The sequence below is a fragment of the Topomyia yanbarensis genome, chromosome 2 (assembly GCF_030247195.1).
Source record: "Topomyia yanbarensis strain Yona2022 chromosome 2, ASM3024719v1, whole genome shotgun sequence".
Taxonomy (NCBI): domain Eukaryota; kingdom Metazoa; phylum Arthropoda; class Insecta; order Diptera; family Culicidae; genus Topomyia; species Topomyia yanbarensis.
Window position 1 is genome coordinate 177,889,220 of NC_080671.1, and position 16,260 is coordinate 177,905,479.

Genomic DNA, 16,260 nt, shown 5'->3' on the forward strand with positions numbered 1-16,260 from the left:
GTTTCTTCAATGACAATGTCATTCAAGCTCAATGATACTGCTACAGTTAACCTTATAGAATTAACTGCAATTCTGTATAGGCTTGAGATTTGGGGACCTTTACGAAAGACCAAATTTCTTGGTATTCATTGTCACTCAAAGGTTGGCAGACCTTTTGGAGTAATAGGAATATTGCTCACTGGTTAAAATCTATTATCTCGAAATAAAATAAAATATGTTCTAACCTTAACCAACCAGTTTCTACGCAATAACCCTGCAATTGTCACGTATGATAATAACCAACAACGAATGTAGTACCAGGACATTACTTTTAACGTAGCATTTCACTTGTTGAGCAGTGAAATTCGCAATCAAAATAAGCAAAATGAAAATCCCGTTATGCACATGTTATACAATTAATCTGGTCTACGGATCGTTATAGAACTGTGTTTATATCAGCATATACGATGATATGTGAAACGTTTATCCAGTTTGCCCCGAGTATCAAACCGTCAGCAGAAACTTATAGCAGTATTAAATAAACCAAAATAATCTTCTTCACACAACGCTACAACCAGTACTGATCAAATCGTCAATCGCACCCGCACTACCGCTTGCCAGAAGAAAACTAACCAAAGAGCACACACCAATGTACACTCCACTATATACACCCACCGCAATGCACTGTGGAGCGCGCCGTGGTGAACTTATTTGAGAACGTCACACATAATTGAAAGAGCAAGAGAGCGGGATCTTTCTCACCCAACCGCCCCACCGCCAGCGAACACTTGAAATTCGTTTATTTAGCTCCGAAAGAAAGAGCATTCCGTTTTTGCTGTCGTATGTCATCATACTAGGGTTCGTCGCGGTGCGGATGTGGGCGGTAAATGGATAGTCCGCACCGCAACCGCAAGAAAATAATAAAACCGCACCGCTTACCGCAACCGCATTGCATTTACCGCACCGCACCGCGCGGTAATGCGGTAAAAATCATGTATTTTATGTATTTTATCATTTGTTTTGTATAGCCATATATAGCAACATGTTATTCTTATTTACATGAAAATTATCTTTGACGGACTTCTCAGAATGTAACATTTATGAAAATATTCAACTTAGCAAGTTTTATTAAGAGGGGTACGGGTTTTGGCGTGAAAAAAAAAACACTTTTTCTCGATTTTTTTAAACTTTGCGTGAAGCGAATTGATCAAAACTTTTGTACATTATAGTGTATCATTTCGATAACATGCTGTTATTTTTCCATGCAAAAATATCGAAAAATGACTCGGTGACGAAGCTTTTTGTAGAGCGTCTCTGGAAAAACATGATTTGCGGTGTTACCTACCATTCAAAAACTATTTAACCGATTTCTTTCAAACTTTGTATACAGATTCTATGTAAAAATACCTAACCCCTACGTTAAAGTTTCGAGATAAATTTTCAATTCAAAAACTGTCCAAACTATGCAAAATTTGGCATCTGGGCTAACTTTCACACTTGTCACAATATGAAGGAAGAGCTTAAGGAAGACTTTGAGAAAAACAAAAAAATCGCAATGCCCTACACTAACTTCGAAAGCTTTACATTCAAAAAGTTACAAAATTCTCCAAACTGAAAAATATTATGGATATGGACGCACACGAAATTATTTTTTCCAAATTCGTTTGGTTTGATGATGATAATTACATTCTTTGGATTGTTTTTAAGTCGTATCATTAGTTCATCTCTAAGTTCTCCAAATTAATCAAAATTCACAGTTGAGAAAATGTTATCGAAAACGATTCATAATTCCTCGATTGCCAAGAGGAATCAGGAGAAATGAAGCATTTTGTAATTGGATTTGACAGTAAAATTCAATTGTTTTTCAATTATTGGATTTTGCGTTTTATGTGTTTGAAAAGGTTCGTTTGTAAAATTTTTCTTTGAAGTATAAAATGAATAGTTTTCAAAATATGTCGTAAAAATAATGGTGCCAAATTATATTGGACACAGTTTATAGATTTTATTACTTAGTAACAGTATGTTTTATCATATTTGAATGACTAAAATGTAAAAAAATCAAGTAGCAATAGGTCGAATACAGATTATATTCGGATTTCTTTTCAAATCATTGTCAAGTCTATGGAAATTAGAGCAATTAAATGTTTATCATGTTTCTCTATCGTAGGGTAATAAATAAAACTCGAACGTTCAGACAAAGAGATGTTCCTAATAATGACATTGCTAAGCATTCGTTCATAAAATTAATCTAGTTGCGTCCTTCTCAAATGGTAAAAGTCATAGTTTTAATTCACTTTTAAATGCAGACTGCAGACTTTATCAATTATTTTTTGAAGTGCGTTTGTGGCAATACCGCGCGGTAAAAGCTCGCACCGCATCCGCGGGAAAAAAAGTGTCTCACCGCACCGCAATTTTTGCGGTGCGGGTGTAGTAAATACCGCGGCGAACCCTACATCATACATGCAACTGGCGCGCCTTTACATCATTGAAATGATGCCTGACGGCAGTCATGGAATATTTCGCTTTGAGTTGATGAAACGCAATTACTACGAGGTCAGAAACCAAACTGTTTTTTTTTCTTATGTGCAGTTTTTATACGTGAGTCGCAGTTCATTGGATGGTAAGGGGGCAGTCCTAGCAACGCTCGCTGCTTGGTTGAATTGTAAGGACCAATCAGCGCAGATAATTACCATTTTCACAAAATACATCATTCTCGTTGTATAGTAATCGTACATTTAACTGAATCAAATACAATATACGTGCACATATTTCCGATCAGATAGTACAAAAATATAGCGATTTCGATCAGTTCAACGGAAGTTATTCGCATTGAAGACTGGGAAAATACCTCAGCAGAAACTTTGAAACGGGACCCCCATATTTTAACGTTAGAAGTATTCTACTTTTAAAAAAATCTGGGTATTCGCAGCTGTCGATTAGCGCATCATGTATTTTCTTTGCTATGGCGCGACCATCGTGTGCGCCGACGCAAGTCGCTGAACGGTGATTGATGGAATTGGCGATTTGAATAACCCTGTATGGTCATTTCGCACAAAAGTGGTAAGCGTCTTGAAAATATTTGCGTTTTCACCCTAACAAAAATCATTCCATAACGTAGAAGCTTCAAGCATTCCAAAATACTTACCAGTTATCTTTGTCACTTTCATTTGTTACTTTCATCACGATTTTTGCCATTGTAATGATTTTTGCTTTGATGATGGCTAAAAAATTAATGTTACAGAATGGCGCTTCCACGAATATGTACGACAGTCAGAAAGTCTTACGATTTTCTAAGTAATCGAGGGGGTCTCAATTACCCCAAATGGTTTTAATAACCCCGGGTCCCCTTACATTAAAATGAGCTCGTAAATTGAGGTTTCTGTGCATATTCAAAAATCACGATTCACGTAAAAAAGAAATAAAAATACGTATCAGTTCAAAGCTGTACTTCAATACTTCTTCATAGACAATAAAATTTTAAATTTATAAACCATCCAAGGAATATCTGATCATCCCTGTCGAAATTGGGCTCCACTCAATGGAACCATCAGGAGTGCCGTTCGCTCGGGAAAGCTCCAACAAACAGCAACCACTCAAGCCCGAATACGCAAGGGGACCTAAACGTCAGAACCATCCACCGGCTGCTCAGACTAAAACAAACTTTCATCGGTGACGGTTTGATACTCGTGGCAGTTCGCTCCAGCCAAGCAAAGTTAGAGCTCAGCTGAGTGGCTCATTGTCGGACCGGATTTCATTCTCTCCAGAACACAGCACCAGCCATATATCAGCACAGAAGTTACTCCCGTTTTTTTTCGGTCGATCGTTCCCACAGCTGCAGCTGCTCTGCTGGTTGACCGATATCCTGGTGGTGCACGGGGTGGTGAGTTTCCCTAGGAGCTACGGTCGAACCTTCGCACATATTATCCTGGTGTACGGGAAAAACGGGCGGTGACAGTGAAAAAGTCAATAAGCGTTATATCATCGCATACCTCGACCAAATTTCGGATTCTGGCAGCCTGCCGGTCGCCGAAGTTTCACGCCCCTTTGACCTCGGCGAAGAAGAAAGTGTCATGGTGAAGTGGTTTTCTTTTGCATGCACATAAAAAAAATCACCTGGTGCAATTGTGAACGGGAATAAAAAAAGGTTCAAGCACGTGCCGGTAATGTGTAATGTAGTGTGAATCGTTGTGATTGATAGATTTACGTCCGCATTTTGGTGCGCGAGATGTGAGCCGTTATCCCCACCCATATGCGTGCGCGTCCAAGGAATAAGCGGAACACACTTGAAAAACTCCAGGCTAATTTCACGGCTTGAAATACTGTTCCAGTTCGTCGGCAGTGAACGTTGATGCTAAGAAGTGGCGTTTCCTTATAATATCATTTAGTAACATTAAATCATTGTCAGCTTAATTAATCATCTCTGTTTAGTTGATAATCGCACACTCTCTCTCCCATACCAACCACAGCTGATTGAGTGGGCTTCATTACGAGAAGAAGTCTTACAATTACGTATGCACTGCTGGTACAAGCGGTAACAAGCTTCATTCGAGCAAAGAAAATTCGGGGCTATATACGTAAAAGTTTAATATCTAATGCATAACTGAGTAGGTAGTTCTCGAGTGAGCATAAAACAGTACGTACGGCCTTTTTGGCACATTCGCGTAACGTGACAAAGGGTGTGGACTATACGTTCGAAGAGATTTTCCACGGTATATTGCCAACCGAAAACTTTAAGGACACGATATTGATATTGCTTACTGAGAGCGTACCCCTAAATATTGTATGTTTTTGTCTGACCAAGGCTCACATTTAGATACATGATTACAATAAAAGTCAAATAAATTGCAAAAGTGCACGCTGCAGCATATTGAGCAGTACAGAAAAGTAATAAATTTCAATGTGCCATTTAAATTTCCTCTGCATAAGTCCTTGGAAACTAGTTCAGTTTAGTTTTCCAATGGGTGCAAGTTTGGTTTGAATAGCGCACCAACCAAGCAGAACCGAGCGCCGCGGCGTGATACAGCTTCCTTTTTTACCATTTTGCTAACAAGCGACCGGAAGTAGGATGCAACTTTCTCCCGGCTGACAGACCGCTACTGGCTAGAAAGTTGTTTTAATGGTTCATCATTGAACAAAATATTTGTTTCTGGAAACGATGTGAATGCTGATTGAGCCAAACTGCAAACAAAATTATCTCAAAATATGTATGGTAATTTTATTATAAGCGAAAGGAGACTTATTTTTATTTTTTGATTTGAACACAAAAACGTAATGAAACTTTGTGATTTCTCCTATCTAAAAGCGTAAATCATCGAGTGAATTTCATTATATTTATTCCATTAACACACTCACCTGATTTAGTAACATGTGTTTAGGACAGAAAAATACCACGAAAGTATTTATTTTTTTCATAAAAAAATCATATAACATAATTCTTTGCTTCCAGTACATTCTTCTCAAGGTCGTTATTTTTAGCCCACATTCTGTTTTGAGACATTCTACAATCAGAAGCTAAAAAGCGCTAGAATATTTTAAAACCACTTTCACCACTATTGGAACACAATTCCAATAGTGGTACAATTGCTAATTTCAATTCTGATAGGGGACCATTCATAAATTACGTAACGCTTTTAGGGGGGGGGGGGTACATCAAGTTGTGACATGGATGAAGAAATTTGTGACAATTTGTTACATGGGGGGAAGGGGGAGTCAATTTTGGCCAATTTTTGCGTTACGTAATTTATGAATGGTCCCTAGTTGCAAATCCCATTGTTTTTTTATGGGACGAATTTCGCGACAAATCGCATTCAGAGTTTGCAGCACCCTCTCAGATTCTAATGAAACTTTCTGTATATGAAGACTTTGTCACAAAAAGCCACTTTACATACTTTGTTTTTCCAAAAATGATCTAGACTGTCTTTTGAAAAGGACTCTTTTTTACCAATTTTTTAAATGGCTGTAGTCTAAAAATGACAAATCCTACAAAAAAATGTTGTCGGAGTGGTTTTCACAAAATTAGTCAAATTTTCGAATAAAAATATTAAAAAAATTCTACATTGACTCCTACACTGAAAAAAAATCGATTTTAAAAATTTAAAGTCGATTTACAAAAAAAAACATTTTTGATTTGGATGAAATTTTGTTCCAAGATAGATAATTATGTTCCCTACCTACCGTCAGGAATTCAAGTTGGTTAAACTTTTAAGGAAAAAAAGTTATTTGAAAAAAAACTTTTCCTTGTCCAAACTGAATTTTTTTCTTCAGCGTATTTTTATCGAAATCTAAACCAATGAAAGTCATAATCATCTCAGAATCCAACAAAACTCAGTTTGTGAGAAGATATTGTCTAATTTAGCAACCTAGTTTACCACTTTTATTAAGTAGTAAACTACTTTTTCATTTTTCATGAAATCGAATTTTTTTATTACTTTATCTGAAAGTACAATTCCTTGAGAATGTTTTCACAAACTGTTATAAAGATCTGAGAAATAGATCGAAAGTTACAGCGCTTCCAAACGCGCTTCGTCTACCAATAGCAGTGGAAATTTGAAATTTTAAACTCGATTATCTCGAAATGTCGTTTTACTAAAAATGATTTTTCCGTGATCACGATTGCCGAAAAACTACTCAATCAATTTAAGATCAAATTAAGAAATTTATTTTCAATTGATCGTACTTAATTTTTCTCGTACTTTAAAGCTTCCTTTTTTATTCATAAATTTTTGTTTCATGGATAAGAATTTTTTATACAATTTTTAGAGCTTAAAACAGCGATTTTTTAATAAAAAAGTTTTCCAATGCAGGAAAAAATTATTATTTATTCAACTAATCGTTAAGGTACGAGGAATACTCATATACTAATGGAATTTTTTGAGTTTTGGGATTTTAGATGACTATTGGTCTCCAATAGTGATCACCGCAAACCTCTTAAATAAAAAAAAAAGTTTCGGGGAAAAAGCCATAACTCCGACAATTATCAATTTATTTTTATAACCTTATGCTTGTTTATTTTATTGAAAAATGTACTACCAAAATATTATTAGTTCGATGTAATGAAATAATTGCGTTATTTCTTTACGTACATTCAAACTTTCTTGATATTTTTATCGCTAAAAAGTATGTAACCCCTTAATCAAGAATCCCATTGGAAAGAGTTTATGTCGTTAATAAAATATTCCATTATCCCTTTTTTATTTTCTTGTTTAGTGCTGAGGTAGAACCAGAGAAATAAATAACCACCACAACATTATGTATTGAATTTTACATAATTATTTATTTATTTTTATATATTACATTTGTCTTAAAACTGTCTTCATGCATGCTATTTTGTATTCTTTCTATACAAGGAAAATATTTTTGTTTCATCTTCTGAATTGGAATACCTTTTCGTCTATACTTTGCCCCCAGGAATAGGCACAAAACTGTGGAATTTTTGAGTTCCAGATATTGCTTTGGAGTTATTATACAGCTTTTAGAGTTCTTCTGACATTCTGTTGTACTGTTCGGTGAAATTTTTATTAGTTTGTTCAACTGCCCAGTTATATAACTCTGGGACTTGTTACGGTATTTCCATAGTCGCGAGCTAGACTGGCTCATTCGCTTGAGAGTGCCACAAATTGCATCACAGGGTCCTTTTCCATGGGATGCTGCAACAAAATGCCATTCTGCGCTTAACTCATACTTTGACTGGAATCTACACAAGCTTGCAAAGTTTTTCTTATTTTTATATTGTGCTGCTGTTCTATCAGACAAAACATAAATTTTAGAAAAGTTTATCAATTGTTTCATTAAATTTATCAGTTTTGAGGGGAACAAATGAAGTGCAATATTCAAGTCTTCTTGTCTTCCAGTCCTCCAGTCTTACAGTATTCCAGTCCTTTAGTCTTCCAATCTTCCAGTCTTCCGATCTTCCGATCTTCCAATCTTCCAGTCTTCCAGTCTTCATTCAAGTTTGTTATGTTATACCAAATTCGTTACTGATACTTTTTGCATGTATCAGACACCTAGCAGCTGGGAAAATGGATCCTGAGATGATTATAACTTTCATTGGTTTAGTTTTCGATAGAAATACACTGAAAAAAAATTCAGTTTGGACAAGGAAAAGTTTTTTTTCAAATGACTTTTTTTTCCTTGAAAGTGCCCAACTTGAATTTTTGACGGTAGGTAAGGAACATAATAACCTGTCTTGCAACAAAATTTCATCCAAATCAAAAACGGGTTTTTTGTAAATTGACTTTAAATTTTTCAAATCGATTTTTTTCAGTGTGGGAGTCAATAAAGAATTTTTTCAATATTTTTTTTCAAAAATTTGACTAATTTTGTAAAAATCACTCCTACAACATTTTTTGTAGGATTTTTATACTATAGCCATTTGAAAAAATTTGGTAAAAAAAGTTTAGCCCTTTTCAAAAGACAGTCTAGATCATTTTTGGAAAAACAAAGTATGCAAAATGGCTTTTTGTGACAAAGTTCTCATGTACAGAAAGTTTCATTAAAATCGGAGAGAGTGCTGCCAACATTTGTTCGGGTTGGCGCGAAATTCGTCTATAAGTACCGTAAACCGGGGTGACATTGATCACTTTTCGAAGTAATCATTGCATATCTTTAGACGCAACACATTTTTTTCAAGTTCAATATTTTTAAATCATGTACTGATGTATGGAGAACAAGATTGGATGGTTTCACCTAAAATTGTCCGCTTACAGCTATTTTTTCAAAAATGATTTCAAGTTGAAGTCCGTTTTCGTGTTCCGGGGCGACTTTGATAACCTGCATGTTCACCCACATTAAGTTATTGATGTCAATGTTTTTCATTCAAATATTTGTTTAAACTAATTCTGGTAAGATACTCATTGTTGAATAGATGTTAATTGGTATTGGACAAAGTATTTCAATGTACTGTGAAATTCGAGTAACCAAAATTCGTATAATTTGTTTCCAACTAGAATTAAAGATGCTGAAAACCTTTAAAACTGCTAAAATTGTTTTGTTTCAGTGTATTATCAATGTACAAACAGTTTCATCCATTTGAACACGTTGGAATATTGAAGTATAAAAAAATGTTACGAATTTTAGGTTAAAATAATTTGAAATAATTGCTAACTAGTTTCACAAAAAAGTATATTTAAAACAAACAAACTCTTAAAACTAAATTTAGTATATCCCAATCTAAAGGAAAATAAAAACTCGCTTGTAATTTATTATTCTTACTCAAATCTGTGATTTATTTGTTTTATAAAAAATGGATACTTTACGAAGCTTCGTAAAAACAAGGTGAAGTCAAATTTCATTTTTTTTGTAGTTTTTGTACCCAAAAACCGAACAATATACTCAAAAAGTATAACAAATCAGTATTTTGTAAGTTTAGAGTAAACATCATTTCAAATTGAAATGATTTGATAGACTATTCTGGTTTAATATGCGATCTACGAAAAAAGTTTCGAGTGATCAAAGTCACCCAGAAGATCAAAGTCACCCCGGTTTACGGTACATTTGTTCAACTATGATGACTCTCTTTAAAATTCGAGCTTCCTTGCACCTGCAACGAAACTCAAATTTCAAAGAGAATCATTGTCTGCCTTTCTCATCTAAAGAAAAGCTATGCAATCATGACTAAAATCGACTTTCCAACCGAGTTCGTCAGGATCGCCAAATTTTGTATGTGTGCAAGTATCATTTAAAATCACACAAGTTTCCCTGAACCTATTTGTACAAACTTAGTTTCAGATTAACGGTATAACGCTCATAAGCTGCAATTGATTTCTTAGTTGAGCCAACATACGGTTCCAGAGTCACGGGTTGAATAATGCGGCCGCACGACAAATTTCCACCCTGATGTCCAAATGATGTAATAGATGTTAAAATGGGGGCAACATTGCTTGGATTTACGTGTCAAGGTCACTTATGACCAATCAAAGCAGCTTTGACCTCATTGCCTACCTATGACGCTTCTTGATGCCCCCGTTATTGTTACACCTATTTCTCTGCGATCGATTTTTACAAATTCGATTTTAAATTTAAAAAAACTATACTCCCATTGACTGCAATTTAATTTCATTCAGTTCAGATTTTTGGTTCCGAATTTACGGTTTCTTTATTTCGATCACATAAAAATTTCTTACAGAGGTTAAAAATTTATTGAAAAAGGCATCAAATTACTTCGATTCGCAGGTTAGATAACTGATAGCCAATCGAAGATTCTTTGAATATATTGTCCACCAGCGACAATTTCAAACGTCCAGATTCTAGAATATGGGTCATTAAATGTAGAAGAAAATTCTCCTTTTATTATATAAACCAATAAAGCTCATCTTTCCCAATATAGTAATTTTAAATTGATTTTCCAAGAAAATGTAAACTCGTCCTCGTCTGACACGATCGATCTTCCTTGACAGTGAATTTAGCCACATAGGTTAGAATTTTGGACAGTAGTTCCTGCAAAAGGATAAGGTAGTTCAATGGGAGGTGTGCGTTATTTTGCCTACAAAAAACTGAAAAACTTTTGTTGATGACACTGTTCATAGTAAAGCTTGAACACCTAGAAAAACCTGTTTTAATCCACCTAGTGGTGCAATTGTGCCTTTCTCATTTCTCACTATGGCTCGGTGGCAGGTTATGTTCAATAACCTGTCTATTACAATCTTATGCTGATTTCGTTTTAAGATCAGATCCGCTCTAGGTTCGCTCGAAACTGTCACTTTTACACAGATTTTGTAAACATTGGAGCGAAACTAGAGCGGCTCGAATGTAAAACCAAAATCAGTATTAATTCACAATGGCCACGAACTTGATGAGCTACGTGTCGACGGTGAAACACTTGAAACAAAAAAAAATCATACTTAATTAGCCTAATCAGCATTAGTTCAATGTTATCTTTTTGCTAACTAATTTTGGCATGCGAGGGTGGGTGTATGAGGAGGGAGATAACCCACGAACGAACGACTCCTCAGCTTAATTTGGTATGCCTTGTGATATAGTGGTGGTTTAAAGATGATGGGGTCGAGAAGGGGAGGGGTATAAGGGTTAGATGGGGTGGTGGTCTGAGGGGTGATTTAATGGTGGTTTAAAGGGGGCGGGGGGGGGGGGGGGTTTGAACAGTCGGGGGGTAACACCTCTACCACACCCCTAACTACGCTCATGTTAAAATCCTGAAACTTTATGCCAGTCTCATCTAAATTAGGCCGGGATTAGATTAACGATTTCAGAGTGATTGCATAATCTTTCTATATGAGAAAGGCAAAAATGTGCCAAAATCCAAAAAAGTGAATTTTCGTCAATTTTTTTACGAGTTTGCATCAAATCTCGAGTTTCATGCACCTTAAACACACTTGGCATTAAAAAAAATTATTTTTGAATTTTCCTATTTTATATGAGACATTTCTGTGTGGCCGCATTCTTAAACCCGTAACCCTGGAACCGGAGTTCTGATCGATACAAAATTCAATAGCAGCCGATGGTAAGGTTTTACCTTTCATTTAAGACTAAGTTTGGCCATCTCTGAGAAAAATGAGTGACATTTTTGACACATACGCACATACATACACACACATTCAAACATTTTCCGATCTCGGCAAACTGAATTAGGATGCCAATTTTCAGAGTGATTGCATAACCTTTCTATGTGAGAAAGGTAAAAATCGTGTAAATTTACGTCTCCTGACCCTGACATTAGACCGGCAACGATTTTGGGAGCACTGCAAATTCAAATGGTAATTGGTAATGGTAATCATATGCAGGGCCTGACATATACCAGCATCAAAAATGACTTAGTTTTACGTTTGATTTTAATTTTACATGATGTTGAATTTCGTAAATCACGTATTTTTAATGCAGATATAGCGTTTATTCTGGATGGCAGTAAGTGTAATTTTTATGTCATTGCGCATGTAAAATAAATGGTTATGTTTCGTCATTTCGTGAATTACGGGTTGTTAAATTGTGTCAAATTTGCAATTATGTAGGGGAACATGGGGAGACTTGACCAAGCGCAAAATTCTATTTTCGGCTATGGTGTCTTCTATTCGATTCTTAATTTTTTTTCAAAAATATTTTTATACTTGTTTCGATCCCTTAAGGTAATTTTGAAAGTTTGGAGTAAAAAATCCTTTCCTTGCAGAAAATATTACGTGATTAATAAATTTGCAATAAATGATGTAATTTTTTATCAAACTTTGTATGGACATATCTACTCGACTACTAATTACTATTAAAGGACTAATATACCATCTTAATCCTTGTGAAGCAGTGAAATGATTTTACATAAACTGGAACATTGGAATAGTTATTACTAGAATTCGCATGAAATTGAACGCAATAACTAATGTTGGGGAGACTTGACCAAGATTTTATGAGGAGACTTGACCAAGTGGCGATCAGCTGAAGAAAGATACAAAATTCCTAATATTTATTTTGCTTTGGTATCTACTGTTAATGTTAATCACGCCATAAAAAAATCTCACCCCAAACATAAGTCTTTATATTTTAAAATTTGTAAGCAAAGTTAGCAATAGTAGGACTGATTTCGTGACGTGTGGACATGCAATGCAAGCAGTACAGTTAATCCTTAATAAGAAATGCATTTAAAAAAATCAAAATTTGTCAAATGCAACTCTTTTATATTTTTACTGCTACTTAAGGATCTCGACAATAGGGAAAAAAATAATTACAGTATGTCTTATGTCATTATTTTTTGTTAATCCTTAATAAGAAATGCATTTAAAAAAATCAAAATTTGTCAAATGCAACTCTTTTATATTTTTACTGCTACTTAAGGATCTCGACAATAGGGAAAAAAATAATTACAGTATGTCTTATGTCATTATTTTTTGTTATGATTTTTCAAAATTCTCTTGGTCAAGTCTCCCCACGCCTTGGTCAAGTCTCCCCGCAATGGGGAGACGACCAGAAAAAACGATCACAGAAAAACTTTTGTAACTTTTCAAAAATTAAATTAAAAATTCTGCAAAAAATCATGAAGACGCGCAATAACTTTGCGCATTATATCTGGATGATTTTTGGGGGATTGAAGGCTTTTTAGCGATGTATGCAGTTTTAGCTGAAAACCGGGTCAAGTCTCCCCATGTTCACCTAAACGATAAAATTCATACTTTTTGGTGTGTGTATTTGTTGCGAAAATTCAAGCAAGGAAGCTGTGCAGTAAGTAAAATAAAAGTTTTCGAGATAGGCCATAAAATCTTTGTTTGGCAAGCCATCTGCGGATGTGGCAAATCGATTCAGCTCTTCATCATATCTGGGATTATTAACAAACAAATCTATGAGGGAAACATCCCTCCGAAAGAAACGTTTGCTTTTTCTAGGCCTGACGAAAGCCTGACAGTGTTATGGCCGGTGTAGTATCTTCCACTATATCCAGTTTTCGTGACGATGGTTCCGAGTCACCGCTAAATCGACAGTCCGGTTTCGAATATCAACTCGGTGCATAGTTGTAGACGACACTCCCTGCTTGCTTGCGACATCTTAAACGAAGAAGTTGGGGTTCCGCTTAAAACTACTGGCCACTCTTTTCTTCATTTTTGCGACTTCTAGTTTTCGATTCCCCTCCTACCCAGTTCTCCCAATTGTCGACAAACGTTTACAGAACACCTATATAACGTTTACTATCATTGATTACCCGAGCAAATTCTCATGGGTTCAAACACCAAACCCCATAAAAATACTACGAATATGATCCGTGCCAAATTTCACAACCACCAAAACACCATAAAATGGGATCGAAAACCAATACCTATGAATGAACCCGAATATGGTTTTTATGGGATCTTTCTGACAATATTGTTTTCATGGGTTGAACCAATTTCAAACACTAGCAAAACACCATGCAATGAAGGTGAATTTGGACCATGAGCAGGAGGGAATTATGTGTTTTTCAATTTGTTCGGGTAGGCCAACAGTTTCGCTAACTTGACGAGCGAGTAGTTCGTATTTTCTCGATGTGCGAATAAAATTTTGCTCTGTTGCTCCTCTTGCTTTGATGCTAAATTGTCATTGCTCTGCTATTTTATGACAAACGCCATTTTGGGGTAAACTGAGTTAGATATGCCGGTCATCTTACGTGATTTTTCTTTTGTCGGTTATCACGGTAGAGAGGGACAAGTCTGTCCTTGCCAAGAGACATGCTGATGAACTCGAGTGATTCGTAGTTATGCTGCCTAAGCTCGCCCTAATCAGCAGAAGACAAAAGTTAAGCCCGTAAGATATTAAGCCTGTTCTAATGACCCTGCCACCTCTAGTTTTCCGATCTGTATACTTCACATTCTTGCTCTCACCTGAGTACTATGGCTCTAAATTTTCATAACTTTCACTACCTAGTAATCTCTAGCTAATGTTGTTAAAATGTAAAAAAAATGTTGTAATTGTTTTTTTTTCTGGTTATTTCTCTGGTACTGTTTGCACTGGAATGAATCAGAAAGATGATTTTCGAAGGATTTGTTCAAGGAATCTAGAAAAAAGTACTAGTTTTTAACGGCATTGTTGCCAAAAATGCAACCTTTTATTTTTAAACTAAAAATACATTTTTCTCGCAATACACATATCAGTTATTGTATGTCTTTTTACACATAAATTGTCATTATAACTACCCTGCTCAGTCGGTTTCTGGCAATCTCTTAGGATGATGATGCCATTCTTCTCAGAATTCTGTTTGAATACTTTCTAGGATTGTGGTCGACATTTGCCTAGCATTCTTGTGATGCAGGATTCTAAAGAAAAGCTTCTTAGTGGTCTGGACGAATCCTTCTCAAGATATAGTTCCGCGAATATTTTTTGAACGTTTCAGCCTAGCACAAAACTTAAAAAGCCTACCTGAGCTGAAGCTTGAAAAGCTTGTCTTAGCTTGTAACGCTTGTTTTAGTTCAGACACAATTGCATATGCCGCTACACTACCTTTTCAGCCAAGACACAAATGACTGGAATTCAACTAATCTCATTGTTGAATTAAACTGCTTCATCCTAAAATACAACATAGGATATTTCAAACGTTTTGTTTCACCGACCGACGGATGAAGGTATGGAATTAAATTGTTGAAATACTCCGTATGCCAGTAATTCACACGTAAATATAATATAGAGTTATGTTTCTCATAATGTTATCTTTTTATAAACTGACGAAATAGCCAAAGCAATTTAAGGATTGTTGGTAATATTGATGATTTCAATTTTAGATGAAAGGAATAATTTTTATTTCTTTTCTACTTAGTCAGCCAGCACTACAAAAAAAACTTCATACTTATTCGAGATCTGGTTTAGAATCTCAAAAGACGAATAATTATCATATTGCATATTACATTTGTTAATAATTGGAATTTTACTATATAATTGACTAAATCCGAAATAGAATGATTTTTACAATTTTCGACAATACTTTCAACTTTCAGTATACATGTATTGAAAAAAATGTCAATCAAAATCATTCCTTTATTGAAATGTTTATAAAGAAAAACTAGGTAAAACCAAAATGAGGTCGAGGGTGATGCGTACCTACCCAAATTTTTCATGCGAGAATTTCGGTAAACCTGAAGTCGCCACCTAGAATTTTACTATGACGCCAACCGTTTGTCTGCTACTCGTCAAAACCATTCCGAAAATACTCATGTTGATTGATTTCTAGAGAAACTCGCTAAGCCGGAAGTCGCCATATGGGATTTGAAAATGGCGCCAAAAATCAATTTTCATGGAAAACCTTGCGGGGAAAGTGCAGATTTATTTATTTCTGGCACATACTCGTCAAGACCATTCCGAAAATACCCATATTGATTAGGTTACAGAGCATTTCGCTAAACCGGAAGTCGTCACGTTGGATTACAAAATGGCGTTAAAAATCAATTTCTGGCACCTACTCTTCACGACCATTCCGAAAAAAACCCATATTGATTGAGTTATAGCGAATTTCACTAAACCGAAAGTCGCCATCTTTGATTTTAAAATGGCGTCAAAAATCAATTTCTGGCACCTACTATTCAAGTCCATTCCGAAAATACCCATATTGTTGGGGTGCGGGCCATAAGGAATCTTCCAGACCCGTCTCTTCCATCTTTCCGAAAATCTTCAAAGTCTTTTGCATTCAAAAAGACCTATAATATTTTTTGCAAAAACCGTGTTAATTGCGAAATCCGCGCAAAATAAAAGCTGCCAAAATTCTTCTAAGTTCTTTGCATTTAAAAGGACTTAGAATTTTTTTTAGAAAAGAGTCTAAGTCTTTTGCATTCAAAAGGACTTTGCAAAAACCGCGTTAATTGGAAAATCCGCGCAAAAAAAACCGCGTTA

At 35.5% G+C, this 16,260-nt stretch overlaps 1 protein-coding gene across 4 annotated transcripts in view; it reads left to right on the plus strand.

Moving 5' to 3' along the window:
* The first annotated feature begins 3,641 nt into the window (after positions 1-3,641).
* Positions 3,642-16,260, plus strand: part of LOC131682233 (protein rolling stone-like) — a 163,936-nt gene continuing 151,317 nt past the window's right edge. The window contains exon 1 of one of the 4 annotated variants that reach the window (XM_058963584.1): positions 3,642-4,337. The gene's annotated coding sequence lies outside the window, so the exon portion shown is untranslated. The remainder of the gene's footprint in view (positions 4,338-16,260) is intronic. The other 3 variants (XM_058963582.1, XM_058963585.1, XM_058963583.1) reach the window with 3 other exon arrangements.